Raw genomic sequence first — 26,569 nt, 5'->3', positions numbered from 1 at the left:
CCACAGTGCTCACCCTATTCACCTATAGCCTGAGATGTACACGTCTCACCTGGCATACCCCAAGCCGACACCCCGTCTAGGTCCTCTCTGGCTGTATCCTCTCCCTTTTCACAAGGCTTATTCATTTCTAACCCCCGGTTGTTGGCCAGCCCAATCAGCACCTGTTCACCTCCCACCACAACTTCAGCCTGCACATGTGGCCCCAACTACCCATCCATAATATCAACCATCAGCTCACTTCCCTACTACCCAGGCCACCCATACTCCAATGTCATAAACCACTATTTCCGGATCTAACTTCATCCAGGCTCTAATAAGTGTGCACTTGCCAGCTCTGTACAAGAATCATTTTAGGGAATTCAGAGATATTTCCTACTCAGATCTCAAAGGAACAGGGCAGGCGGGGCTGGGGCATGTGAAAAAAATTGCTTCTTCCCCTCACGGTTCAATGACTGACCGGCTGGGAGAACATGTGATGGCGTTCCACACCCTGAACCTCTTGTATTGCGACGTCATTTTGGAAAGACAGTAAGATTCAAAAAGCAGGAGGCAGGCTGAAGAAGGTCACAAGCAAATGAAGTTCAGGAGGCCCCAGAGAGATGGACAGAACTCTTCTATCTCTCTACCAGAGAGAAGAAGGTGGAATGGAGTAATAAAAGGGCCTTGGAGGTAAGTACAATGGGAGATCTCGGTTTAATTATTTTTTTAAAAGATTTATTTATTTACTTTTAGAGAGGGGAAGGGAGGGGGAAAGAGAGGGAGAGAAACATTAATGTGTGGTGCCTCTTGAGCTCCCCCTACCTGGCCCACAACCCAGGCGTGTGCCCTGACTTGGAAACGAAACTGTGACCCTTTGGTTTACAGGCCAGGGTTCAATCCATTGAGCCACACCAGCCAGAGAAGTGGTCTGGGTTCAAACCCAGCTATATCACTCACCGTGTAGTCTTGGGCAAGTCACTTGGGCTCTTTGAGCCTCTTCATTAAAATGGCAGTTGAACAAAATGACCTCTAACCTTACCAGGCACAAGGCCTCTCCAAGGACTCCCTGAGCTGAAGGCCTGTCATCAATGTCCCCAGAGCCAGGGAGGGTAAATAGGTGTTCTTCCACATGTCAGCATCCACAGACTGCTAGCAACTGCCTGGATCATGGTTCAGAGAAGGATCTTATGATAAAGATCAACTAGCGATGTCTGCATAGGTACCAGAATAGGAAAATGGGACATGAATGTCAGCAACTTGGAAATCCTAAGGAAAGTGCATGACGGCTTCTGGGTATATTTCCCTATTCTTATCTTCAAGTCTATAGCAAAGTCCTCTTTAAACAGGCCTTCTCTCAGTTAAATGAAAGGGGAATGGTGAGTCTACTCTTGGTCAGATGCCAAATGGGAGACGACGCCCCACCAAAGTTAGCGTAATGGTGGCGGAGTGACTACCTGGAAATCTTTCCCAAAATCTTTTCCATTTTTTTCTTGCTTACATTTTTAAAAAATTATCAGATTTCCTCATGAAAATACAAGCTTCAAGAGGGCAGAGTCTGGTCTTGTGTCTGCTATTGCCAGTTGCATGAATTGGTAGGCTCAGAGGACATGGATGTATTACTTGATCATTCATTCATTCTTCCTTCCTTCACTCACTCACTCCACAATCACTCACTCACTCCATCCATCCACCCACCCATCCACCCATCACTGAGCCAACATTCACAGGGGCTCTCACTCACCCCACTGCCAGTGAATCTCTGCCAGTCCTTCTCAGCTAGGCCAGGGAGGATCTCAAGCTAATAAAGTTTTGAAATATGACTACAGGAAGCCCTGCTGCGTATCCTCAGATAAGTCACTTCCCATCTGGCCTCAGTTTCCTTACCTGCACATAGCCAGTGGGCAGTGGCATAAGGAAAAGAGAGGAACTGCCAAAGTGAAGGGCAAGTAAGATGCTTCCTGGCCATGATAACGGGAATCCTGCTCCCTGCCCACACCCACGGGAGGGATGGAGGCAATCAGGCCGAGGCTGGGCCAGCGTCTAGGAGCTATAGGATGGCTGGTCCTGCTTCAAGACTTGGGGTGAGGAACGGGTCCTGGCGATTTGGCCTGGTTGGGCACCATTGTACTGCTGCGTGGATCTCTGCGTGAGTGAGTGTGTGTAGGTCCTTATGAGGGGTTTGGGTGTAAGTTTATATGTGTGCACATATGTACATACTGCACAGTATTCCCCAGGAACATGACAGGTTAGTTTCCACCCTGTAGGCCCTTCTTTAGAAGGAGGCGGCAGACCTGCTCTCCCCACATCTCTCTCCATATCCCTTATCTTCTTCCCCCTTCTTTTAGCCCCTCTCATTAGCATAGAGGCAAGAATTTGAACTCTAGACTGCCTGGGTTTGAATCCTGGCTCTACCAAATACCAGCCAATCCTAGGACCCAGGGCACATTAGTGTCTCTGTCAGCAGAGTGGGGTATTGGTGATTCTGGGGACAGGGGAGCACAGTGTGTGCAGAGCACGGCACTCAGCATTCATGCCTGCCCTTGTCTCCCTGCCCTCAAGTTATGCTAAACAACAGCGACTCCACTCAGGTCGGGGAGTGGGGAGGAGGAAGAAAGACCCATCTCCCAAGAATATTGACTTCGATCCTGAACCCAAACAGCTGGTTGAAGCTGGCGGTGTTTTTCTCGGATTGTTTATTTAGTTGTTTTGTTTTGTTTTGTTTGTTTGTTTTTTGTAAATGTAAAAGATGGAAAACAAACCCAAGAAAGTGTTTAAAAGTAAGTGAATGAATGAGAAGTCATTTGTCAGTGGCACAGACAGGGCCTGGGGCCGATGGGGCAGCCACTGGGCATTACCCTCGGAATAAAACACTCAAGTGGGGTTGGGGTCTGACCCCAAGACTCTCTCCAGCTGCCCTCCCTTCTTGCAAAAACCCCCAGTCCTTCCCATCTTCCCTGAGAGGCCGGAATCCTGGAGCACTGTTGCCCAGACACAGCCGTGAGGAAAGCCAGGGAGCCCTGCTGGGAACTGGCCCAGTTCTGCCCACCTCTCTGTGTGACCCTGAGCAAGTCATCTTCTCTCTCTGGGTCTTGCTTTTTTTTTTTTTAGGATCTCCAAGGATCCTTAAAGCATTAACACCTGGCCCTGATTGGCGAGGCTCATTTGGTGGAGCGCTGTCCTGCAAAGCAAAATGTCACTGGTTCGATTCTTGGTTGGGGTACGTGCCTAGCTTGCAGCCCAGTCCCTAGCTGGGGTTTGTGCAAGGGGGAACGCATCAATGTCTTTTTCACACATCAGTGTTTTTCTCCTTCTCTTTCTCCCTCCCTTTCCCTCTCTCTAAAAGTAAATAAATAAATTTAAAAAACAATTAACATTCTGTGATTCCCTTCTAGCTCAGAAGGTGGTTATGAGAGTACTTTTAGAAGAATAAAGACATCCCCGTAAAGAGATGTGCATTAGCACAGTGTTGGGGGATGGTGAGGGCTCTACCCTTTGGCTGCCAGGGAAGAATTCTTTTAAAAATTCTTGAACTATCTGCTGTAGGATTATTTTGGCCAGATCTGGGCCTGCATACTCCTTGAAAAATTTGTTGGTGATCTGTGCAGAGGAGAAGGTCTGTTGCTTTCCTGCCCAGAAGTATATAGTGTGTCTTGGAACAACCTCCCCCTCCACGTACCAACCCCCCGCCCCCCACACATACCCAAGAGAATGGCCAGCTCGACCTCCAGTTTCTGGATGCAGAGAACTTTGAGGCTGAGGAGAACATGCATTTGACAAGATACGGGAAGGAGTGTAGTCAGGAGACACAGGCTTGACACGTGTCTTTGGACCAGTCCCACTCTTCACTCTGGATCTCAGAATGTTCACTGTTCTTTGTTATTTTATATACAGTAGTTATTGAGCATCTACCTGTGCCAGGCACCATGCTAGGTGCCATGAGAACATGAGTGAACAAGACTTGACCTCTGCCCTTGAGGAGGACACACTTTGGTTTGGGCGACTTCTCCATTGCACCTGTACTATCTCTGCCCTTTACTGTATCCACTTCAGACATCACTAATCCACCACAGCACTCTCTAACACTGAGCAAGCATAACCTCAGGATCTCTTGGAACATGGTACTCCAGTGTTTCCAGTCAACTAGTAAAGGCTGTGTGTCCTGGAGCAAGCCGCTTAACCTCTCCGGTCCAGCTTCCCCACAGGCAGAGCAGTAGTAACAATCTTGTGGGACTGTCTCCTGCTTTGCCTTCTCCACAGCATCACCCAGAGAATAAAACAAGACTGTAACTGGAAGAAGGAAACATGCTCCAAAGTCAAGTCTAAGTGCAGAGTCTATTGCTAAGCTGTGTGAGCATGCGGAGCTCATGAAAGGGCTCCCTTAGCCTATCTGCTAATAGCCTGTGTGCAGGGACCACGTCTGTCCCCTGGTGCCCAACACATAGCCTGGCACACAGTGCTTGTTCCATAAATGTCTGTTGCATAAATGAATGCCTCTCTGCGCAGCGTGCAATCATCTGCCAGGGAAGGAGACCAAGCTTCCTCACTCCTCCTTTCTGGAACAAGTCAGCCCAGGCCCAAGGGTACCAGGGAGGCTGGACTCAGCATAGATAGCTACTCAGAAGGCAGACCAAGGCCTCTGGTGCGGAGAGCTGCAGTCAAACACCTTTCCCAGACCCTGTCCAAGTGTCTTCCTTTCTTTCTTGGCCAGAGCCTCCAGGGGTCAAGTTGGCCTTAGCAAGGTGAGGCATGTCTGTTTGGCGCCTTCTTCCACCCCACTCACCAGCTAAATAATGCAGTATTCAGGCCGACAGTGGAAACCTCTGGGGTGTCTGGGGCCTGAGGCCGTTCCCAGAATGTGACAACACTTGTGCATTAGCGGAGGGAGAGGAGGTGGGGAGAGAGGCTGCTCGCCAGCCCTCAGCCCCCGCTGGGCCTGGCTGGGGTTCACTGGCCTGCTTGTTTCCAAAGCAGGCAGGTGAGGAGTGGGGAGGTGGAGGCCCCTGAGGGGGGCTTGGCTGGCTCTGCTCTGTGTGTTTATGAATGGGAATCTCACACAGAAGTCTGGTCCTGCAGACTTTTCAAAGCCCCCTCCCTTCCTGTATCTGATATGAACCAAATAAGACCCTGGGAAAAATGTCCCATTAAGACCGTTACTGCTACTCTGCCTGTGGAGAAACTGGACCAGAGAGGTTAAGCGACTCACTGCAGGACACACAGCTTTACAAAACTGGCTCTATATTGTCATTTCAGCCACCTTCAGGGAAGCGTGGAGATGTCATGGGTCCAGTGTCCACAAAAGGCTGCCCTGTGGGAGCCATAGAGCACTCTGGGCCAGTGCCTGCATCCTGGAGTCAGGCCAGGCTATCCGGACCCAAACCTTGCTTCCACTACCCTGAAGCTGTGGGACCTTGGGCACATGACTTGACCTTCCTAAGATTCACTTTCTCTTGAAAACTGGAGGAAATTTTACCTACCTCATGAGGGTTTTAAAGAATTATATGTTTCTCTCACCCTTTCTCTCTTTCTCTTTCCAAATATATATTGAGATTTATTCTGTCCTATACTTTGAAAGCACAGGGGTACAAAGATGGACCAGTTGCCACCTCTGCCCTTGACCTTCAAGTCAACATATAGGTCAATAAATAATAAACTGCAGTGTGGTTAAGGTTATGAGTCTGCTCACAGGAAGGGGAGACCAACTGTTGGGTTGGGAAGATTTGGAATCAAGGTATTGAAGGCTGAGTATGAGTTTGCCGGGTGGACACAACGGGTCAGGCAGGTATTGGGGGAGAGGAAACAGTCTTGCAAAGACATGGGGGTGTGAAAGAACAGGGCATATCTGGGCAACGGGTTGTTTCACGTGGCAAGGGCGTGTGTTTCATCACAGAGATGAGCCCGAAGGGATTAGTGGGCCAGGGCGTCAGGAGCTTTGCAGTCAGCGGGGCCCCGGTGGTAGCTGCGGAACTATGAGAGGACTTTCTGCAGGGCAGGGGCATGTGGCCTCTGACATGGGCTGCTGTTTCTGGGTCTGAGGCCCCGGCCAGCGGCTGCTGCAGACTCCAGCATCCTTGGGGCCTCAAGGAGGAAATGGGGCAGAGGAAGGACCATGAACTGGGGTCTGATCCAGAAGGCAAACCGGGAGCAGACACTCCAGGGCCTTGATAGCCCTGGTCTCAGGCTGATCTAGAAAGACTCACATCCACAGGGGAAGCATGACATTGGCAGAGGAGAGTCCACCCTGTGCACTCTTGGTCCTTGGTTTCCATTCCCAGGCATCTGGTCATCCCTGGGAAGGAGGCTCCTGGGCAGGGAAGACCAGAAACCTCACTTTCCAGAGCAAAGCCTAGAAACTCGGAGAGGTCAACCAGCCCACCCACAAGCACACAGCAGATCTGGGCCCAAGGAGAGACTGCATGGAGGCCATCCTGGAGCTGGGAGTGCTGGAGAAGGCCCTAATTCTTGGGGGAGAGATTGGGAACAGGGCCAAAGGAGAAAATCCATTCAGGGGGCCTAATGGACAGCACAGGTGGAAGCTACTTAGGGGCCTTTTGTTTGCAAAGCCCAGGCTCTAAAAGGGTCCTTGTGATGATTGTCCTGTGGGTGTGAGTAGAAGGAGAACTAAGAGGATGACTTATGGAAAGTGGGAGCACTTTTCAAGACAGGGATTTGGAGAGACCCCTGGGGCTGGGAAGAGATGGATGTCTACGGGACGTGAGGCTATGGAGACCAGAGCCCACCCAGAGCCCCTGAGAGGCGCCTCAGGGTTTCTGTTGGGAGGTGGGAGGAGTGAACATAAGGAACTGTGTCCCTGGGAGCTGCAGCCAAAGACCCCAGGAACAAATGACACAGCCACCTCCACTGGACCACAGGAGATGGACAAGGAGGCCACGACCAGATCCTTGTGACCCTAGAGAGAGAGGAGCCCCCCGCCCCCCCCCCCCCCATGAAATATGGGCCAGTCGCATGCTCTTTCCTCTTCCAAGGGAAAGAAACACAAGTCACCTCTGGAAACGATGGCTCTCCTTTGACGCCTAACCCAGAGCAGTGACCCAAATGGTGGAACCCTCAGCCAGAGAAGGAGGAGAGGAGGGCACCTGGGAGGCGGGGGAGGAGGAGAAGCAGCTTGTTATTTTTAACCACCAGGGGAGCAGCAGGACACAACGGAAAGAGAATGAAACTCTCCTTCACGTTAGATGACCTGGCCTCAAGTCCTTGCTCCGCCACTACACGTTCCGTGTCCCCAGACACGTGGCAGGAGTATGCAGGGCTGGGCTAACACAAGCAGTTTATTGGGACAAAAGTCTTGAAACAGACACAACCCATAAAAGATCACACTCCACACATAATACATCAGGAATAGTTCCAAACTAGTAATGTTTTATTTACCAATAAATGTTTGTTATAACAAGTTACAAACAGAATGGTTGTAAGTGACACAATGGAAAAGGGAGCAAATACACTGAACAATTTGCAAAAGAAACTCTAACGTCCTGGCATACATACACACGGCCATGCTCGCCTCTGTTAGTCATCAGAGAAAGTAGAACACAAAAACAAGTTTATCATCAGGTTGGCAAAACCTCAAATCTTATTGTGGTCAAAGAAACACAGACAAGGGTGTGGGGCTAGGGGCTCATACACACAAGGGCAGAAGTGTACATCGGTTGCAACCATTTCTACCAGCAATTAGCTGTAATATACTAAACCTGAAAACGTGCATCACCTATGACCCAGCAATTACAGTTTTAGGAATCCTACCTGAAGAAATACTAGCATGTGTATGGGATGTTCATTCCAGCATTTATGATGACATAGAAATGTAAAATAAGCTAAATATTCCAATTGAGAATAATTAACTTGAAATATGGCTTATTCCACAGTGGAACACAACTTACTGGTTAAAGGTGACCCCTGCGTATGTACACGGATAGATTTCAGAATCATTGCTGAGTGGGGAAAAAAGCATGCCATTGACATACACAGTGTAATCCTGAGTCAGAATTCCTTTTTGCTTTACGTAACCAATCATCTCCCCTACTATAGCTTAAAGGAAGAGGAATTTATTTTTTTCTCAAGTAACAAGGAGTACAGAAGTAGCAATTGCTGAAGTCGGGTCAGCTGCTCAACAACACACCTGAGGGAATCCTCTTGGCCTTTCCTTTTTGCTCATTGTCCCACCGTAATGAAACGGGTGCTGCCGCTCCAGACCTCACATTCGAGGCAGGAAGGAAGGTGTGGAAGGGTTTTCTCTTCACACAGTTTTGGCTTTTTCTTTGGTAAGAAAAGCCTTCCACAGTAGAATTTCCCTTTTATCTCCTTAGAAACTTTTATACCTCTTTGGTTAAAGGAACGCAATTACAAAAAATCATTTTAAAACAATCTTGATTCATTCTCTAAGGGTTAGGGGAAGGATGGAGCTATTCTCCCTGGTAGAAAGAGATTTCTGCCCATTACTTGAGTATTTCATGTTCAGTTCGCAGGGAAGAACAAGGTGCAGTCGGCTCTCAGGTGAATAGTGGACAGTGTCTGATGCAGATACAATTTACAGAGAAAAGAAAAGGCATCCACACATAGAGCATGACCTATTTTTTTTTCTTTTTTCTTTTTTTACCGAACACATACAGGGATTATGGGGGAAGAGCATGGGAGTAAGGAAGGGACCAGTGTGTGGTGCTCAAAGGGGTCTTTGATTTTACCTGAATTCTTTAATCTTTAAAAGGAAGGCTGAAAAGAAGGAGGAGACTACGGCTTGTGCAATTAAAACTTAGTTTTAAAACGTCCTATCAGTAGCCAGCTTTGGCACCCCAAATTTGGCCCAGTTGCAGCGAGCCCAGCACCACAGAAGCAAAGGCAGTGGCTTACCTGGTCTGATACTCCAAAAGTTCAACGTGGGCCCCTGGGAGAAGAGGGAGGAAATTGCCTGAGTGACTCCTGGCGCCCAGAAAAAAAAGTTGGGAGCTGATCACTTAAGGCTTCGAAGCCCTTTCAGCAGGGCTGTCTTTGACAGACAGAAAGTCGACACATCGGTATTTCCTTGCAAGTTCAGGGCCTCCCTCTGGAGTCCTCCCTTGTTCTTCAAACAGAAACTGCGGTCTGTGATTAAACCGCCTGTCAAATACCGACAGATGCAGCTGGTGTCCTTAAAACCACTGACAAGACGCTCTGGGGCACAGGGGGTGGGATGGACGGACACGGCCTCCGCAGGCCGGCAGAGCCCAGGGGGAGCTGGGCGAACAGAGCAAACCATGACACAGCTCTGCGCCCAGGGCCACCGTCCTGCCTTAAACTTCCTATTACCCATTTTGCAGGTCAAGCAATGAAGCTCCAGGGAAGGGAACTGCCCAAGTTCACACAGCACAAAGTCTCCGTCTCACTCTGACCCACGGCGAAGCACCTCTCTGAAAAGCTGGGAAAGCGAATGAGAGGACTGGGGTAGGGAGGCAGCTCCTAAGTATCAGCCCCTCCAATGCCCACTCCTGTCCACCCTCCCCATCCGCTACGCCCTGCAGCACCTAACAGATTTCAAGCCAGAAGTCCTGCCAAAAAACTTGGCCTCTAAGACGGTCCTTGGAGATAACCTGGTCCAATGTGGGTTTTCAAAAGCGGGTGGATAAAAACCGGCTTTCAAAAATGAAAATATGTGAATGTAGTGTTTGTAATGAAGGTCAATATTATTTTGGGAAATTTGGGTGTTTTTCCTGGGTCAATGGCAAAAGCGATTTTTACTCAGGGTTGCAGCTGGGGACGGGACAGGGCCTTGGGCCTCCGTGCTGAGCCCGGAGCCGGGCTGCCGTTCAAGCTACCTCCTTGGCTATGGGGCTCCAGGTCTCAAGGACCCTCCTGCTAGGGCTGCAAGTATTGCAGGAAGCTCTTCCTGCCTGCACCCACATTGCAGCCGCCTGTTTACCCAGCCCTGCTCCTTGGAGGCCTGCTCCTTGGGGCTCCTGGTGAACATTCCTGCTGTTTGTAAATACCCAGCTCCAGTCAGCCCATTTCTCCCTGAGGCCCTAGCTCACTCTCCCTACCCTTGACCACTCACAGTTGGCTTGTGCTGAAGAAATTTTTGTTCCTCTACTCAAAATTGGGGAGCAGTTTTCTCAAGGTGGTTGAGTGTGGTCCAGCGCTGGCTGCTGAGGCCCTTGGACAGAAGGGACGTTTCCACTGGGAGGGCATCTGCTTGGCTGGCTCTCTCGGTGTGGCCATGCACATGCCTGCCCATGCGTTCTGTGTGGCATTTCCTTGCTGGTGCAAGAAGGAGGGTCATGCCTCATGTCCTCCTGCCCGGACCTACCCAGTTGGTACAACTGCTCTCTGCCATCCCTCCTGACAGGTGATGGCAAGAAGCCTGAGTTTGAACCCTGTTACACCTCCACCTTGGACAAGGCACAAGGTTTCTGAGCCTCAGTTTCCTTCTCTGTAAAATAAGCTAATAATTCCCATCCAGGCCCCTTGTTGCAAAGATCAAATCAGCTTTGGACTGCCTTGGACATTAATGATTTTTAACGAAGCATCATCCTTTTCTTACCCCTCAGCCTTCCTGCTAATGAGATCCAATTTCCCTTCGAGGGACCCCTTCTCTCATAGTCCCTGAGATGAACATGACTGAACCTCCGCCATGCCCCAGACTTGAACCCTTGACCTGGCAAATCCACGCGTTCTCTCCTCCCGGCCTGCTGACGGTTGAGAAGTGAGCACGTGAACCAAGCGAGAACAGGGGACTGAGCCCAGGGGCTGCCGCCAGCACCACTGCTCAAGCTGCTGAGCTGATAGAGTTGCTGAGAGCCGCAGGGAGCCATTATCTGATGGACCAATGCACTGAAAAAGAGATCCAGGAGACAAGAGAGTGAGAGACAGCTTGCTGACATTACGTGGGCCTCTCAATCCACAGAGACATAAAGCAAACTCTGCTCCCAGCCTCTTAAAGCCAATGAATTCTCCTTATGGTTTAAGCCAGCTTGACTTGAGTTTCTTTCATTGGCAGCTGAGAATGCTGACTAATTCAGGGGCCAAAACATTAAAGCGTTTAAACACACACAGGCGCACACACACACTTTTTCTCTCTTTGAGGCCTCAGAAAGCCCCCCTCTGCTCTGCCTTTCCTACTGTGCCAGCAGCCCCCCTGCCTTACTTGGCAGCGCCCTGCACTCTCAGTGCCTCCTGAGACACTCTGTACTCCCTGGCTGGGGAAGACCAGCCTGGCCTCTCCTGCAAACCATCCCGACAGACCAGAAGGGAAAAAGACCAAGGAACACCAGCCATATTTGGTTTGGGCATTGGTTTCCTAAGTGTAGGGCTCCAACCCACCCAGCTTTCTCATCCTGCTGCAGCTGGTCCCCCTCCTCCTCTGAGAAGCCCTCCAGGTTTGCAGTCCACTTGGATTTTTTTTTTCCAACTATTCAGCGTCTCAACTCTGCCTGGGATTCTCCTCCGCGCCCCAAGTTGCCCAGGTCTAGCTCTGTCCATTCTTCCCCACAGCTCCTCTCTCCAACTGTGTCCTCTCCCTCCTCCCTATTTGGGACCTGTCCCTTGGCTACTGGGTCCTGCCTGGCCCTCTCTCAGTAGCCTCTGCTCTGGCTTTCACAGGCCTGTCCATGCGTTCTGTGTGGCATTTCCTCACTGGTGCAAGAAGGAGGGCCATGCCTCATGTCCTGCTTGGACCTGCCCGGTTGGTGCAACCGCTCTCTGCCATCCCTCCTGACAGGTGATGGCGATCAGTCATGAGACATCATGAATGTTACACTGAATTCAACCCACTGACCCCGATGTGTACTATTATCCAGCCTAGGGGGTGGTGTCCAAAGCGCCTCCTGTCCTGGGGGACAGGGCAGGTCCTCTCAAGTTGCAGTGGAAGTCAGTGCTTCAAAGACAGTCCCTAGTCCCCGCGTTAGTGATGCTCTTGCAGACTGTGGTTACCATCAGCCCGAGATATGGTCATGCCAAGGGTGGCCAGATAAAATGCAAGAAACCCAGTTTAATTTGAATTTCAGGATAAAACAACAAATTATTCTATTGAATGATGCTTATATTAAAAACTACATATGGTTTATCTGAAATTAAAAGTTACCTAGGTGTCCTTTATTTTGTTTTTATTTTGACTACATCTGGCAAACCCTAGCACATGGCTAAAGCTGCTGAGATTGCCGTAGATTGTCGAAGGAGAACGAAAGTCTAGAGCAGGTGCCTGTGGAGGTTCTACCTCTGGAGCCCTTCAAAAAGAGTATAAAGAGATGTTCATTCTGGAAAACAGATCACTGTCCATTTGGAGGCAGATAAGCTTCCAATTCTGTCCCAGCTCTGAGTGGGTCACCGCAGGCTCTCACGAGTCTGTGTTTGGGAGATCTGACTGTATTTAAAGTATCATGAACTCTGATCTCCTCCCCAGACCACCTTCCTCTCAGGGGTTAGGCTCAGGATTTCACGGTTGTCTGTTAGAGCTGCAGACAGCAACTGCAAGTGGCCCTACACGGCACAGGGCTGGGGAATGCCCGGGGGGAGGGGAAGATGGCAACGCATGTCAGAAGGAAGGGGTATAAAATTAGTTTCTGCATAATGAATCCTATTTTTTTCATTGACTTTCATTGTTAAGTTGGAGATGGAGTTCTCGGAAAGGAAAATTTTGACTTCAAGACATAATAAAATGACATTTTTTTTTTTTTTAAAAAAAAGCTAAATTGTACATTTAAAGGGAAAATATTTTCCAGTGTAATAATAGTAATATTGAAAATAAGTTGCCAAGCATAAACACAAAGCGATTACAAGTGTTTTTATGTGTTTGGCCCATAGTTTTAAAATACCCAGCGACAGCTTAATTGAGCAGAACACAGGGCCCATCAACCTCTTTCCTCAGTCTCCTGCGGCAGCAGACATCACTGCGTTTCTTGGCTGCATGGCCTGTGTTTCAGGGTGCACTGGTAGCTGCTGAATTCATAGGTGTCATGCAGGTTCCTTGAAGCAAAGGCAGGAGGAGGTGCCAACTTAAAGTCAAGTGGTGGTTCCAAAGGGGGCACAGATGAACAGGCGGGTAGGGGCGAATGCGGACAAGGAAACTAATGGAATGAGTGGTTGCAGGGAGGAATCAGGGAGAAGGGCCCCGTGGAATATTCTAGGTTTTGTATTTAGAACTAGATTAACAATAAAACAAAAGCACATTTCTGTTCACTATGTTTCTTCCTTTAGGGGTCCATCTGTAAAGAGGAAGTCCAGAACAGGAAGCCGTGCCCACTGGAGATGCCCTGGAAAATAACGTTGCAGCACCTGGCAGATGCATGTTGCATGAGCCAGTTCCTGGAGCAAAAGGGAACTTCTCCAGGACGTACTATACTGTGGGGAAATCTGCATTATAGGGCCCGTCTAGTACGAGAGTGGGAGTGGGAGGCAGAGGAAGTGAAGACAGGCAGTTTGGCTGTGTTCTCTGATTCTTGCAAGTTTGGCCCACATCGCGTTTCTCCATTTCTCTCTTGCTCCACCCTACCTGGCTCTGTCACCCCCAATTTCCCCCTGTTCTCCACTTCACCCTCTGTTTCCACCAGGCTGAGGAGGGAGTGCATCCTGAGTTGGGCTTTGCCCTTGGCTCTGGCCTCTGTGTGCCGATGTGTGGTGGGTGCGTTGGGGGTGGTTTGTGGCTCATCAGAATGGAAATTATTTTTCCCAAATTGGAACACAGACCTTATGTGGGGGCTGCTCTGATTTTTCCAGACATAGTGTACTGTGAAGAGCTCTGGGGTCTGCATATTGCAAGCACAGGGCTTGGGTGGGGTCGGGAGGAGATTTTTAGGTTTTCTCCTTCCTCTGAAGAAAAGGGCAATGAGCAAATGACAACCCCTTCAGAGGCAAACAGAAGGACTTAGTTTTTGGCCAACGCCCTAGCTGAGCATATAGGTGACAACTACCTGGGAATCTCTAGAGCAACTCTGGAAAGGCGGGAGAGGAGATTCTGGGAGAGCTGGAGAGCTCCCAAAGATGTCAGCCTGGATCCAGGATGAGGAGGACGAGGGAGAAAGGGCTGCTCCAGAGAGGAGAGAGCAAGAGTGGTTCTAGGAGAGAGTTCAGGGGACGGTGGACAGCTAGATTTTAGGAGAAAGGGGGCTTTGGGGAGGGCGGTGTCGTGGAAGTCACAGTGCAGAAAGCCTGGAGGTGGCACATGGTTAAAGGGAGCAGCAAACCTCCCCTCATATCCCCAATGGGTCATCCTGAGGCCGAGTGGCATCTCCTTAGCAGAATCCTCATTCATGTGGCTTAAACCCCATTTTCATTCTTTCTTCCTCTTACTCATCAGACGTTTATTGAACACCTACTGAGTGCTGGGCCTTAGGCTTCCTGCCCTTTGGAAGTTCCCTGGCTGCTAGGACAGCCTGACTTCTGTAGAAACAACTCATAATACAGAGTAGTACAGTCTAGATGAACCAGTCATAATTCAGGTGCTGGGGAGAGAACCTGGGTAGGCGTTCCTAGTGTATATGTCAGCTTTGTGTGAGGCCTTTGGAGGGTGAGAAGGCCACCCAGGCAGTCTCTGGGCTCCTCCCAGCTCAAGTGAGCTGACCTTGGCTTTCCCCCACTGTGGCCCACCCAAACATTCAAGGTGGGTCTTCTCACCCACTCCACATCCTCTTCCCCATTCTAGGCACCGGGAGCCTTTTGCCCCCAATCCGCCCCCCACCCAGGACTCCCCACCCCAGCCTAATTTTTATTCACTGTGGTGTTTGTACTATGGTACTTCCTCCTTATAGGTCCTCCTTCACTTACTGTAATCTCTGTGGTTCTTTCTGGCTCACTAGACAAAGCTAATCTGAAAACAGTCATACCTCCTGAATGTTGAGAACAGATGAAGGTGTCAGATTTGACCATTCTAAACCATCTTTGTCATTGTCGTCAGTATCATCAGCAGCATGAGTATCATGTGTTTTGCTTTTACGTTACAACTTCTTAATGATGTTCGTTTCAAACAACCCAATCCACAGCAGGAAAAATCGAGGCTCAAAGAGGTTAAAAGACTTGCCAACAGTCATACAGCTTAGCGTGAGAAGGTTTGAACATGAGTCTTTTGCCCTCACATGCAGACTGCACCTGGTGTATGATTCAGGTGGCACGGTAGAACCTTGGGGAAGGTACAGTGTTTTCCCTAACGGTACAGAACAATTGGGTATGAATAGGTCAGGAAGGGGAATAAAATGCAATCCCTACTTCACACCATTTAAAAAACATCAATTCCAAATGATTTAAAAACTTGAATGTTAAAAATAAAACTTTTAAATTTCCTAATGAAAATAAAAGTGAATATCTTTCTGATTCTGGGGAGTATGGAAGTATTTTTAAATTAAGACCTCAAAAGAACTAATTTCAAAATAAAAAATTAGGTTATCAAAAGACATACAAATAAAATTGGACCCCTGTTCATATAATTTATAAAAATTAACTCAAAATGGGTCAAAGACCTAAAATACTAAAAGTTATAAAACTTTAAGGAAAAAATAGGTGTAAATCTGAGGACTTTGGATTAGGTAAAACTTAGATGTGTTTTGGTATGACATCAAAAGCACAAGCAACAAAAGAAAAAAAAACATAAATTGGGCATCATGAACATTAAAAACTTTTGTGCTTCAAAGGACACCATTAGTCCTGACTGATGTGGCTCAGTTGGCTGGGTAGCATCCTGAAGCGTGAAAGACCGCTGGCTTGATCCCCAGTCAGGGCACATGACTGGGTTGCACGTTCAGTCCCCAGTTGCAGCGTGTATGAGAGGCAACCGATTGATGTTTCTCATGTTGATGTTTCTCTCCCTCTATTTCTCCCTCTCTTCCCCTCTTTCTTCCTCTCTTTCAAATAAATAAATAAATAAATAATACAATTTAAATAATGAAAAAACAATCCACAGAATAGGAGAAATTATTTGCAAATTTTATGTCTGATAAGAGACTTGTCTAGAATATAAAAAAAAGCTATCATAACACTGCAATAAAAAAAAAAAACAACCACCCAATTAAAGGATATGAGTAGACGTTTCTCCTAACAAGCTATATAAATGGTCAAAAAGTGCATGGAAAGATGTTCAACATCATTATCCATCAAGAAAATGAAAATCAAAATCACAATAAGTTATTATTTTATACCCACTAGGATGTCTATAATCAAAAAGACAGATAGTAACAAGTATTAGCCAGGATGTGGAGAAACTGTGACCTTCTCGTACACTACTGGTGAGTTTGTAAAATGACAACATGTTCTATCAGTTCCTCAAAAGATTAAACAAAGTTTCCATAAGATCCAGCAATTTTACTACTAAGGATATTCCCAAGAGAAAGGAAAACATATGTCCTTACAAAAACTTGTACATAAATGTGCATAGTAACATTATTCATGATAGCCAAAAAGTAGAAATAGTTCACATATCTGTCAAATGATGAATGGATAAACAAAAATGTGGTATAGCTATACAGTGGAATATTATTTGGCAGTATAGAAGAACAAGTACTGATACATGCTACAACACGGAGGAATTTTTGAAAACATTATGCTGTGTGAAAGAAGCCAGTCACAAAGGACCACATATTGTATGATTCCTTTCATATAAAAGGTCCAGAATAGGCAAATCTATAGAGATATAAAGTAGATTAATTAGTGGTTGCCTAGGGCTGGAGGGTGTGGGGAGAGGGTAGAGTAGGGGATTGGGGAGTGACTGCTAATTAGTATAAGGCTTTTTTTTAAATGAAACTATTCTAAAGCTGACTCTAGTGATGGTTCCACAACTGTGAATATGCTAAATACCACTGAATTTTACACTTAGAGTGAGATGTATGGTAAACAAATTATAATTCAGAAAAGGCATTTTTATTTATTTTTGTTTATTTATTTTTTATTTCTAACCCAAGGATATATATTTATTGATTTTAAAGAGAGAAGAAGGGGGAAAGAGAGAGAGAAACATTGATGTGAGAGAGGTCGGTTGCCTCCCATACGTGCCCCAACCAGGGATCAAACATGCAGCCTAAGTACTTGCCCTGATTGGGAATTGAACCTACAACCTTTTGGTCTACAGGACAACCCTCCAACTAACTAAGCCACATGGCCAGGGCACTGTATTTTTTTTTTTAAATAAAAGATAAACCACAAACTAAGGGACCCTTTCCAGTTTCCCATAGCAATCTAGTGAGGATACAGTTCTGAAAAAAAGACTTTAGAGGACTTCTGAACCACACCATCAGTTGGTACCTTAACCTGGCCCTTTCCTCTTGGGCCATTGGCAAATTGCACCATGTTGAAAAAAATCTAGGGTTCCTGGTGATGCCCCGGACTCTGGGCTCACTTAGCTAAGGAGAATCATTCTAGGGCAATGGAAGACCTTAGTCAATCATCACAGAATTGGCCGCCCCAGGTAGAAGTGAGGTTCCAGCCAGAGGAGGTATTCAGCCATGGGCTGAGTCACATCAATGGCTTCTTAGAGTTGCATTAACTGCCGCCTGAATCCTTCTTCTGAGCATGGGTCCTAGGAATACAATTACGTGTTTTTCTGATATGTGTCTTGCTGACACCAAAATGATTCAGTTCTCAGCCCCCAACAAACTACACATATATACACACTCCATCCCAGTCTTAGAGCTAAGAGTAGGGCTAAGCCATCTGTTGGATTTGGAAATCAAAAGCAGGATGGCAAGGGACAGTGACTCCTTCACCAGCTCCTGCAGGACTAGCTATGCTCTCCAAACCTGCTGTGGGAACATGAGACACATGTGCCCCCAAATGGACAAGTTCCAGAGTGTTTCTGGTTAGGTCAGTCCTGCAAATATGCCCAGCAGGCTGTCAGCCAGAGACTGGGATACCAGTTCATGCTGCCTAAGGGGCCCAGGAGAGTAAAGATGGATGTTCTTCCCAAGCTGGGAAAGGCTAGGTAAAAGGCATCACTGTCCCTCTCCTGTATTCATCCCTGACAACTCATGTCCCTCTTCCCTGCCTCTCTAATCCTAGTTATCCTCAATGCAAGCTGCCTGAAGCCAAAGTCCACACCTAGCTTGCAGCCTGTGGACCATGCTGGCAACTTGGACATCTGTGACCAAAAATCTGAAGGCTTTCTAAAATATTTTCTCCTATCTATCAATTCTCCTCTCTATCCATCCACCCACCCATCCATCCATCCATCCATCCATCCACCTGTCCATCCTTCTATCCACCCACCCCACAAAGCTGGGTACAAGAAGGGGGAAAGATTCACCATAAGAAAAGAATAGACATGAGTAGTCACTCTCTGTGGAATTGGGTTTATTTCCTTCTAGACTTTTCATTCAACATGTGCAACTATAATATCTATATACCTGTATATTTTTTCAGAGATTGTGCCACTTTTTCAGAGAAAGAAAGATATTTGATTGTTTGTTTGTTTTCACTTAATGGCAGATAACTACTGCTTTATGGGATGGTGACACACAGGCCTGCCATGAGGCCTGGACACAGACTCAAGCCACAGGGTGAGTGGGAAGGAGCACAGGTAAGCCTGGGTAGAAAGCCAGGAGATTGTCACGGCTCTATGACCAACAAGGTTTGCTTCCCCTGTCTGGGTATCACGGAAACTCATATGCAGGGTGAAAGGAATGTCCAATTAATTTCCAGAAGTTCTTTTGGCTTCTCTGACAATAGTTTCTATTATAGAAAACTTACCATAAATTAGCTCATTTAACTCCTAGAAGCCTACGAGTAGGTGCTGTTTCCACTCCAGTGCTATTGACAAGGAGACTCTGGCACAGAGAAGTTTGGTAACTTCAAGTTCATGTAGAAGTGTATGATACAATCAGGACTTGAACTAGGTTTGTGTGACTTCAGAGCCTGTGTTTGGCCACTACACCACACCATCTGCCACCAAATGTGGGAGTGCAGTTCGGTGGACCTGGGACAGCACCTGTCAGGATGAGGAAGGCAGGTCGTACTTGGGCTAGTCTTTGGCCCAGGGTCACCAGCTCATAGTGTAGAGTAAACAAGAGAGACATGTCCTCCCAGAACAAGCTGAGCTTAACCCCAAGAGCCTCTGGGGCCAGAGGGCAGCTGGGGCTGCTGCCCATCCCTGTTCTGGGAGGGGACACACATGGGGCACAGGCTCAGCTGTCCTCAGGGCGAGATCAGTGCTTTTAATCCAGACTTGGTGCCTGAGCCTCCTGGGGGAGGGTCGATCTGGCAGAGCCTCGCTGCCCAGCCAACCCCCAGAGAGAGACCCAAACACACTCTTGCAGCTCAAAGGCTCATGGGGAGGGTCCATCCCTGGGAGGGCTCCATCTACCCAGTAGACTCCAGGTCAGGATCCGGCTTCCTCTGCTGAAAAATCACCTTTCCCCATGAGACACCATCCCACACAGACCAGCAGGGATGCTGAACATCCCGTCTCTCTATGCTCAATTATTTATTTATACCTCCGCGACCCCAGTTATCCCCATCATCTGGCTGGACTTGGCTGCAGTGGCTGAACAGGGAGAGGGCACGCTGTAGCTCCAGGCACATCTGCAGTGGGACTGGGAAGTCTCAGTCTGGCTTTTGCTCCTCCTCCTCCTCCTCCACTGCCACCAGCTCCCCAGTCTGCCTGCAATTGAACCCAGATGCCAGGAAATATCTTAGTTGTATGGCTGAAGTGAAAACACATGGGTAGGATAAAAACTCTTCTCCATTACAGTTTCATTACTATCATCCCCGGAAGCTCGCAGATGGAGACGGAGACCTCTGAGACCAGTATCTGGGGCTCCGTGTGCAGGAGGGCGGCATAGACCAGCTGCGAGTGGCACACGTGCCCTGTGGGCTGCCCGGCTCAGAGGAGGAATTCAAGCTGGCTGCCGGGGGCTCGCAGGGGAGCCGAGGAAGCCTCTGAGCCCTGTCTCTCACTGCCGTCCCAGAAATTTAAGATCCCAGATCCTAGTCCTGACTCTGACACTCGCTGACTGGGTGACGTTGAGCGAGTCATGTCACCATCTCTGAGCCTCCATTTCCTCATCTGTAAAGTAGTGATAAAAATACCTTTTTCTGGGAGTTGTTGCAGTGCAACAAAAGGACACTTGGAAGTGGAAAAACAGTGTGAGATTACAATGGATTTATAAAGCAAGCCTACAATCTCTCATCCAAAATTCCATACCCCCCGGAAACTATGAGAACCAAAGCTTTTTGTAGCTCATTTGACAGCAAAACTTGAGCTGACCTGATATTTATTGAATTTATTTATCCCCTTTGATATGAATATTCATATATTTTGCTGCACAAATACCACTCTGTTTGATCATGGGGTCCTGCCCCAAGTTCTGCTAGGGGTTTGACATGTTTATAGATGTCTCTCAGCTCCAAAAGTTCTGAATTCTGAGACACATCCAGCCACAGGGTTTTAGGTAGAGGAGTGTGAATCTGTTTTTGGAAATAAAAGGGAAATTCTTTTGTTGTTTTAGGAGATTAAAGACAAAAAGCTGGTTGTCTAGAGTCATGCTGGATCTGAGGCCTTGTTTAAAAACCTCCTGCATTGCCCAGGTGTTAGCTGTGACCCAGGAATAATTAATCAGCACATTTATCAAGCAGTCATTATAGAGATGTAATGATGCTTCCTAAGTGTTACCCATTGCGTGTAACCTCCCAACAGGCCTGTGAGATGTTTCTATGATTTTCTCAGTTTACTGGTGAGGGAATGGAGGTTCAGAAAGGGGAGTGAGTTGCTCATGCCCGTGAGGCTGGTTAGAGGCAGATTCAAACCTGTTCTGACCGACTCCAGAGTCAGCGCTCCAAGGCGCCCTGAAATGGTGGAGCAAGGAAGGGGCTCTCTTGGGTGGGTTGGGGGAGACCCACAGTGATGAGGCCTGGGGAGTGTGAAGGACACTCAGCCCCACATCACAGTGAACGGCCTGCCTATGACTTTGCCCCAGGGACCCCTCTTCTCCAATGGAGAGGCACTCTTCAAAAACCCAGGCTGACATGTCCTTCCCACGTGCCTCTGTCCCCTTCCCTCCTCTTGGAGGGCTTGCCGCCCTATTGGTCTCTGACACCTACTTCCTTTTCCCCGCCCTGGGATTCTGTGCATCTAGATTCCCCCGGTCCTGTCCTGTTGGTTGGAGGGGATTGTAAGTCCCCTCATCCACTCCTGGAGTGGTTGGATGGGCCACAAAGTCGGTGGGCCCGTTAGACATAGGTGCTAAGGACCACAGCAGGGGTGTTAAGCAGCTGCCCCGAGGAGCAACAGTTGGCGGTTCCCCTGAGGACACTTGCAGGGCTCTCCCACAGGGTCAGGCTTACTTCTGGACCATTTCCCTAGAGGCTCCCAGTGGCCCAGGAAATCCACCCTCACCGCCTCCTTCCTAGGTAGGCCCCTCTGAGAGGCACCTGGGCTTGGGGTTTGGCTTGTTTTACAATTATACAAGTGAATCATGAACACATTCTCATTGGGAAAAAAATACACGAGTGCACAGAGTAAACAGTAAGAATCCTACCTTACCTCTGCCTTCTCAAACCTATTCTATCCGGGGGGTAACTACAGTTTACTGTTCAATATGTATCACTGCAGTCCGTTTTCTTGGCATTTATTTACACATATATATCATTTGGATTTGTTTTGGGCGTGTTATATACACACCTCACATAGTGTTCTGCAGCTTGCTTTTTTCCTGCTTACCATATGTCTTGGAGATCTTCCCACGTCAGTTCCCATAAGCCAGCCTCATTCATTTTAACTGCTGCCTCATAGCTACCCTATACAAGAGCTCCCATAACCAGCCCTCACCCCTGACCACACAGGTCCTCTGCACTGAACACCTTTGCCTGTGTACCATCAGGCCCATAGATCATCTGCAATGAATATCTATGTATTGATACTGTTCTGCCCATGGGTGATTGCTTTCTAGAAGAGGAATTGCTGCATCAAAGAGTGTGACACTTTATTTCTGCTAGCTGCTGCCAAATTGCCCTCTAAAAGGCTGAATCCATTTAGACTCTCACTAATTACATAGGCGAGCCTGATGCAGCAGTTCTACCAGCTGACCGGGACAGGGTTTCCTGGCAGGTGGCTCTGAGATGTCTATAACCCATTTTCCCTCCAGGGAAGTCAGCTGTGGCTGTGGGAACTGCTTTGTCGTTAGCAGAGTGGAAAGGTGGACACTGGTTGTGCATGAGTCACCGCAAGGGAATCGGTATAACATATTGATTGTAAGCAGGGGATTTGGAGCAAAACAGACTTGGGTTTGAATTCTGGTTCCACCACCCATGTGCTGTGCGATCTTTAGCAAATACAGGGTCTGGCACAAATAATGCCCCCTGTTTTGTTTTTTAATTACAAAATCATAAGCATGTAATTCTGTAACATAACAATATCACGCCATATGACATTTTAGGTTAAATGTTTAAATTAAAATTATAAATTATTACAATTGTATTATTACCGTACCAACCACACTCAAGCAGATGTTACTTCTGCCACACCCTGTATAAGTTCTGTGAACATTTTTATCTGAAAAATAGGAGCAACAATAACTACATCAGGCCAAGAGGTGTCATAAGACTTTAGCAAGATGATATATACATATAAAGTACTTAGTACAGTTCCTGTGTAGACTAAATGTCAATAAACAAAACTGGAATTTTAAATTATGATTATAGTTGTTAATATCTGGGCTCTCCTTTTCTGGGAGGGTCCTCACATCCCTACCTGTGTCAGCCACTGAGCCCTTCCCAGGCCTGGGCACCATGTTGACTGGCTGGTGGCATCACAGGGCACCACTGTGTGCAGAGGTCAGAGCCCACAAGGAGTGGGTGATGGTACCAGGAGGCGAGATGAGCAGTTGTGGCTTCCAGGCTAAAAGGGTAGACAGGACACAACCAGAGAAACACCAGTAAACAGAGGTAGGGAGCCTTACAAACACAGACCTGTGCCAACGCAGTTACTGTGAGATAAGCACATGGGAGCCAAGTCACCAGGTGGGAGCAGAGGGGGTGGTGCGGATGTGAAGTGCGGGCAGATTGAAGGGGAGCAGGAGGTGGCAGGAGAGAGTGAAGCCAGACAGATGGCAGGGCCTGGAAAGGTGACATGGAGGACGGAAGTGGGACTGAGGGGGCTGCTTAGAAGGTAGCTTTGCTTCTTGGCAACTGCTGTGGAGAGGAAGGTGCCCTGGACTAGCTGGCCACCAGAGCCCTTGGTTCAAGTCCCTGCCTTGCCTCATGCAGGCATCTGGCTTTGGGTAAATTACTCTCCACTTCTGGGCCTTGGTTTAAGTATCTTCAAATGGTCCATGTGCTGTTGTTGAACTAGATAACTCTATCCAGAATTATTTCCAGCTTGAAAGATTTAAGAATTCCTGCCCATAGTAAAATCTCTACTATGAGCATCCTAATCTTGAATTTTAGTCACTGTGACCATCACCCAAACCTCTCCAAAGTGCTGGCACCTAAAAGTTTATAAACTATGTTCACATTGGGTTCTTCATCCAGCTCTGCTCTGTAGCTTTGGATGCAGGTGGTGCTGACATTCAAATGTCATTTTACATGCGGTTTCAGGAGAGACCCAGGGCTCAAAAAGGTGAAATGATGAGCTGGTGGCCGGCATTGAGTAGGTCTGGCATCTCGCCTTCCAAGTGCCACCGTAGCAACTCCTGAACGGTCAAAGTTGTAGACAGCAAGTCAGCCTGGACCGCTCAGTGTCCCCACGTACACCCCCATCAGCGGCCGGGCCCTGGTCACACCCTCCGTGTCAGGCTCTTTGCCCACATCATCTTTTCTAATCCTCACAGCAGCCCTCAGAGGCCGACGTGCTTGTGAGGTGCACTGTACAGACGAGCAGAGGGCGCTCAGAGAGGCTGAGTTATTTATTGGCCAAGATCACCCAGCTGGTGGGCAGTAGAGCTGGGCTTCCCAAACCCCACAGGCAAAACTCTCTCCTTTTTTACTCCTGCCTGAAGGGAGAGCGCATATGCTTGTTGACATCTGAGAGCCCCACCCATCGTCTATTTCATCCCAAATCATCCTCGAGGCCCAGCTTCCTCACTACCTCCTCCAGGAAGCTCTCCCTGACCACTCCTGCCATGCCCAAGCATTTGTGCTATTTTCTTTCCACTGCACACACTCACTGTTTTCCTGTCTGGGTCTTCCAGCTGCTCTTTCTCAGCTTCCACTGAGAAGAAGGGAGATTCTCCTCCTCTGCGGTGGGAGTTTGTCTTTTCAATGTGAGGTTTACCTTTTTCTAAATAACTATATTCTAATATATGGTAAAATAAACACATGTTTATTATAACAATTAAAGTGTTAACAATTAAAATGTAGAGAATTATTTGACTAGTGGTTTACCTTTCTATGACCCTATAGCATAAGGTAGGACTAGCCATCCCACAGACATGAAACGCTGTCTTAGTTTGGTCCCCCCTAGAAGCCGACTGTGAGATGACAAGTAGTTTATTGGATTAGGCAAAAAGTTCGTTTAGTACAGTTTTTTCCTTAAGATGGCTCTAGTAATGCTTAGTTGTCTTTAACTTCATTGGAAAAAATTTTGTTAGATTGTACTGTGACAGCTGTCATATCAGTGTGCATTTAAAAAAAAAGCATCAAAATTGGTGAATTTTGTGTAGCCATTTTAATATTGAAGATGGAAGAAAATAAGCAACATTTTCGGCATTTATTATTTCAAGAAAGGTAAAAACACAACTGAAACACAAAAAAAGATTGGCACAGTGTATGGAGAAGAAGGTGCTATGACTGATTCAATGCGTCAAAAGTGGTTGGTGAAGTTTCATGCTGGAGATTTCTTGCTGGACAATGACTGCTCCACAGTCAGGTAGACCAGTTGAAGTTGATAGTGATCGTATTGAGACATTAACTGAGAACAATCAACATTAAGCCATGCAGGAGATAGCCAACATACTCAAAGTATCCAAATCAATACAGTCTTTGGTGAAAATGAAAAATGTGTCTTTTGTTTAATGGAAAAAACCATACAGACTTTTTGACCAGCCCAGTATTTGTGAGGCTTATTCGGGAACGGTTTATTGGTAGTTGAATTGGGACACAAGATGGACAATGGAGGACAGCAGGAAAGGGCATGCTTCCAGCAGGTGACCGACCGACTAGGCTCCATCTTGCTGGAGAACTCTGGGAGCCAGTGTAGAACCAGTGAAGAAGTTGTAGTTGAGGGCTACTTCCAGACAGAGCCAGGTCCAGCGCCCAGAAAGGACCCCCAAACAAAAAGACACAGGGGCGGGAAGACATGGGAGCCATTGGCAGGGTACACATACCGTCACTACAAGGGCCTATGGACCAGGTTTATGGCCACACAGCAGTGAAGGAGGAAATCAGGCCCCCACAGACAAGAAACTCGTAAGTTCATGGTGAGACCGGTATTTGTGAAACACTACAGAACAGTATCAGTATAAATGAGCCAAAGGAAAATTCATGGCTCTGGAGTCAGATGGCCAGGACTGAAATCCCAAATCTGTCAGTAGTTATGAGCAAGTTACTTAGTCTCTCTGGGGCTCAGTTTTCTCATCTATAAAATGGGAATCGCAAAAGTAACATCTTGGAGTTGTTTGGAGTTCACTGAAATGAACATACAAGACTTCGCAGCGAGCTCTCTCACTGAATGCTCATTGCTATCACCATCATCATCATCATCATCAATGCCATTAGATGATAAAGCGGAGCGTGGCCAAGCCTAGGCACCCATTGCCGCAGAGCAAAGGGAGACTGCTGAGACCGGTGCAGAGGAATGGCTCTGCCGAGGTGGCCTGGTAGCCTCGCACGTATCCACCGCGGCTCAGGGAAGGCCTGAGCTGCTGTTACCTGAGTCTGGGCAGAGTCCCTGGTGATCCCCCCAGAACCCTCGAGACTGAGAGGTTGTGAGGAGCTGCTGTGAGGCCACCTCACACTAATCTCCCTGTCTCCCCTGTGAGACAGGCATAAGACCATTTCTCACAGTCTCCAGGTTCTGATGAGGCGTGGGCTTCCATCTGCCCCTCAGGGTGTAGCTGCAGACTACAAAACTGCTTAGCTGCAGTCCAGCACCAGCTCCTAAGTGATGAGCTCTCTTCCAACTTGCATTCTACTCATTTGTCCCCTCCCATTTTGGCATCGTCCTCTTTGGCGTGGGGAAAGGACCCAGGGAACTGGCACCTTCGGCTCCTCTTCCTTTTGTTGTCTATGTAGGTAATAACCTGTTGGGCTTAAAAAACATCCTGTTGTCTCTTCACTGGCTGAATCAGTCACGCCTTGGCCTTGCCTGTCTGTGATTCCAGGAGGGAACAGGTTGACATTGAAACCAGAGAGGGTGGGCTGACACAGAGGGAAGCAGGGAGGTGGGTGACTGACGGAAATGTTACCAACAAGAGCCACTATTTATACAGTGCCCTGTGTCAGAACTTGGTTAGGTCTTTATGCAGTTAATCCTCACAATAATCCTATGAGATAAGTATTTGTCTCAGAGGTTAAGTAACTTGCCCAGAATAGTTCAGTAACTTGCCTAAAGTCACACAGCTCATACATAGCAGAGCTTGGCTCAGCACCGAAGCCTAAGCACTTAGCTGCTGATGGAAAGGAATGGGGAGAGGAGCATTCTCATCGTGGCCTGCTTAGGTCCCAAGGTCTGCCGAGTGGGGATGGAGAAGTGTCCTGAGTG

This window comes from Pteronotus mesoamericanus, unplaced genomic scaffold (assembly GCF_021234165.1).
Source record: "Pteronotus mesoamericanus isolate MK-2021 breed Mesoamerican mustached bat unplaced genomic scaffold, CSHL_Meso_final contig_24, whole genome shotgun sequence".
NCBI lineage: Eukaryota > Metazoa > Chordata > Mammalia > Chiroptera > Mormoopidae > Pteronotus > Pteronotus mesoamericanus.
Note: the sequence above shows the minus strand (reverse complement) of the source record.